Here is a 3635-nt window from a genome sequence, read left to right on the forward strand (position 1 = left end):
TTTTTTTTTTTTTTGAGACGGAGTATCACTCTGTTGCCCAGGCTGGAGTGCAGTGACACGATCTTTGCTCACTGCAACCTCTGCCTCCTGGGTTCAAGCAATTCTCCTGCCTCAGGCTCCTAAGCAGCTGGGATTACAAGTGCACACCACCACACCTGGCTAATTTTTGTATTTTTAGTAGAGACAGGGTTTCACCATGTTGGTCAGGCTGGTCTTGAACTCCTGACCTCGTGATCCTTCAGCGTCAGCCTCCCAAAGTGCTGGGATTACAGCCGTGAGCCACTGCGCCCAGCCTGCCTGGCTAATTTTTAAATATTTTGTAGAGATGGGGGTCTCCATATGTTGCACAGGATGGTCAAAATTCCTGGCCACTTTAGCCTCATGAAATGCTAGGATGTCAGGCATCTCTTAAGATATATTGTCATGTATAAAACATTATGTTCTGAGAATAACTAAAATGGGGGTAAAATTGAGTCTTAGAATCACCCACTGACCCTATGACTGTATTGTTTTTAGAACTAGAAGTTCTGAGAATCAGATCTAAATACAGTCTGCTTTCCTGCTAAACCTAAAAGAAAGGAGGATCAGCTATGAAGACAAACAGCTGCACATTCAGTGAACTCCACAGCTAACTCATGGTACCCTAAAACCACTATTGTAGTCCAGATAAGCCTGGTAAATTAGAGGGAAAGGTTAAATTACTTTATTTGTTCACCTTTGGAAAAAGAAGCATGAGTTTACGATTAAACAGTGTCAATAGTAAGACTCAAATAATACAAGGATTTCTCTAAATCCTGCAGTGATCAGCCTGTGTCTATCAGGTCTCAAAACACGGACACACAGAGAGGCCCATATACTGAAACTTACAAAGGATATGCAGCCCCCAAACTCTACACAATGCTTGTGAATGATCAGTTCAGTTTATAGGAAACCATTCCCTTTCTCGTTTTCATTATTTTGTATTAAGGAGGGTCAGTTCGTTTGCAATTTCCCTAGTGATTCACCACTGCCGGCTGCCAAGACGGTGTATCAAATTGATTTCAAGCCCTGATGAACATCCAGATCCAACGAAACCTAGAAGATCTATAATCAGATTTTACTAGAGAAACTGCACACATACAAAAGAAAAAAATGTTAAAATCCATAACAAATGTGTTCACTGCTTTTAGTTTTGCTTCCCTTCCTTGACCTTCTCAGATAACTAGCTCAGGCTTGATTAATTTCTGTGTGTGTATTAAAGGAAGACATACATTTTTAGAAGCATCCTAAATAAACTATCACTTCTTTTTTAAAAAAAATAAGAGAAGATAACCTCTTTTTGGTAAAAATACAACACACTGTTAACTAAGCAAGACAGAAAATGTACCTGTATAAGTGGTTGGGCGTGGTGGCTCACACCTATAATCCTAGCACTTTGGGAGGCCGCTGCGGGCAGATCACCTGAGCTCAGGAGTTCAACACCAGCCTGGGCAACATGGGGAAACCCTATCTCTACTAAAAACACAAAAAATTAGCTGGGCTTGGTGGGTGCACACCTGTAATCCCAGCTACTTGGGAGGCTGAGGCATGAGAATAGTTTGAACCTGGGAGGCAGAGGTTGCAGTGAGCCAAGATTACACCACTGCACTATAACCTGGGAGATAGAGTGAGACTCTGTCTCAAAAAAAATAAATAAATAAATAAGAAAATGTATTAAATATCTGTTTAATTAAGATTTCTCGGCCAGGCGCGGTGGCTCACGCCTGTAATCCCAGCACTTTAGGAGGCAGAGGCGGGTGGATCATGAGGTCAGATCTAGACCATCCTGGCTAACAAGGCGAAACCCCATCTCTACTAAAAATACAAAAAAATTGCCGGGCGTGGTGGCGGGCACCTGTAGTCCTAGCTACACGGGAGGCTGAGGCAGGAGAATGGCATGAATCCAGGAGGCGGAGCTTGCAGTGAGCCGAGACTGTGCCGCTGCACTCCAGCCTGGGCAACAGAGCAAGACTCTGTCTCAAAAAAAAAGAAAAAAAAAGATTTCTCAGAAAGACACTATCATTAACCCTAGGAAGAAAAAGAGAAGTTGTATTTCTACAACTTTCTGATTTTCTCTTTTTTGTACTTCAAACACAGTCATTTTTATTTGACTCCTTCCTGCAGTGAAAACCTGATTTACACTATTTCAGTAAGCTATTAAAATTTTCAATCATGAGGGTTTTCTTTTTCTATTGTCCTTTTTTTCCCTCTACCAAACTCACTCAAGGCAGAGATGCACTATGACATTGGCTTAGAGCAACAAATATTGATCTGTTTCTTCACGAGTCTACTTTCTTTTAAAGCCTTGTTAGAATCACAACTTGCTGGAATTGAACAACAAATGTTAATTTTTTTTCTTTTTTGGATAGCTACCTATCTATATTTTGGAAGGACAATCATCATTTTTAGGTTTTCTACATTCTCTAACCTGTATTTTAAACGTTTAAAACCGTTTTCTTAAATGAATGTTCTAACCCAGAAAAGTATCAAAATAATAGCCTTCTAATCCAATAGAGTAGTTTAAAATGAATTTACATGACACCATTTCAGAAATAAATACAACCCCACCATTAGAAAATCACAAGGAAAAAAGTCTAGAGAAGTGAATTCATATCACTTACTAATGTATAATGACTTGAACTTTACCTTGTGATATGAACATAGAATATGTAAGATACCATTCTACTACTGCTGTCTTTTCAGACTGTCAAAGAGCTCAATTAATTGGTGTTAGTTGTAAATTATATGTTGGTTTATTATGTGTTTTAGACATCTGACTACATGAAAATGCTGTTTACACATACCATCAAATAACTGTGAGACTGTTATCACTATAGTGATGTGACAAAAATTGACATGAGACAAAATTAGTGCCCAAGAGGGTAAATTTCCACATTTGAATGTTGGTTGTCTGGCTACCCAACTTGCTATAATATTTAGAAATAGAGGGAAGAAGTTAGGTATTTCATGTCACAAATCTGAGAGGTCTTCACTGACCTCACTAACTACTTAGGTCTCCCCAGCACCTGGTTAATTTCCTTCATTGCACTTATAACAATCTGTACTGACTTGTTTGTTATTTGCTCAGTGCCTTTCTTCACCACCAAACTAGAAGCTCCTTGGAGCAGGTACCCTGACTGTCTTTTTTTTTTTTTTTTTTTGAGACGGAGTCTCACTCTGTCGCCCAGGCTGGAGTGCAGTGGCCGGATCTCAGCTCACTGCAAGCTCCGCCTCCCGGGCCCACGCCATTCTCCTGCCTCAGCCTCCCGGGTAGCTGGGACTACAGGCGCCGCCACCGCGCCCGGCTAGTTTTTTGTATTTTTTAGTAGAGACGGGTTTTCACCGTGTTAGCCAGGATGGTCTCGATCTCCTGACCTCGTGATCCGCCCGTCTCGGCCTCCCAAAGTGCTGGGATTACAGGCTTGAGCCACCGCGCCCGGCCCTGACTGTCTTATTTACCACTGTAATCCTATCCCTAACAGCTAATTAGCAACAGTAGGTACTCAAGAAACATGTGTTGTGAAATGACACAATGATTGATTGACACAATACCTTGGGATAAACCTGCACTGATTCTATAGCTTTATAATTACAATCACTTTTTTTTTTTTTTTTTT

The 3635-nt window shown here is 40.7% G+C and overlaps 1 protein-coding gene across 4 annotated transcripts in view; it reads right to left on the reverse strand.

Annotated features, from left to right (window-relative positions):
* The window catches only part of ENTHD1 (ENTH domain containing 1), a 154162-nt gene that overhangs the window by 147878 nt on the left and 2649 nt on the right, over window positions 1-3635 (reverse strand). The window lies entirely within an intron of this gene.

Source organism: Rhinopithecus bieti, unplaced genomic scaffold (assembly GCF_001698545.2).
Source record: "Rhinopithecus bieti isolate Rb0 unplaced genomic scaffold, ASM169854v2 scaffold_51734, whole genome shotgun sequence".
Classification (NCBI taxonomy): Eukaryota; Metazoa; Chordata; class Mammalia; order Primates; family Cercopithecidae; genus Rhinopithecus; species Rhinopithecus bieti.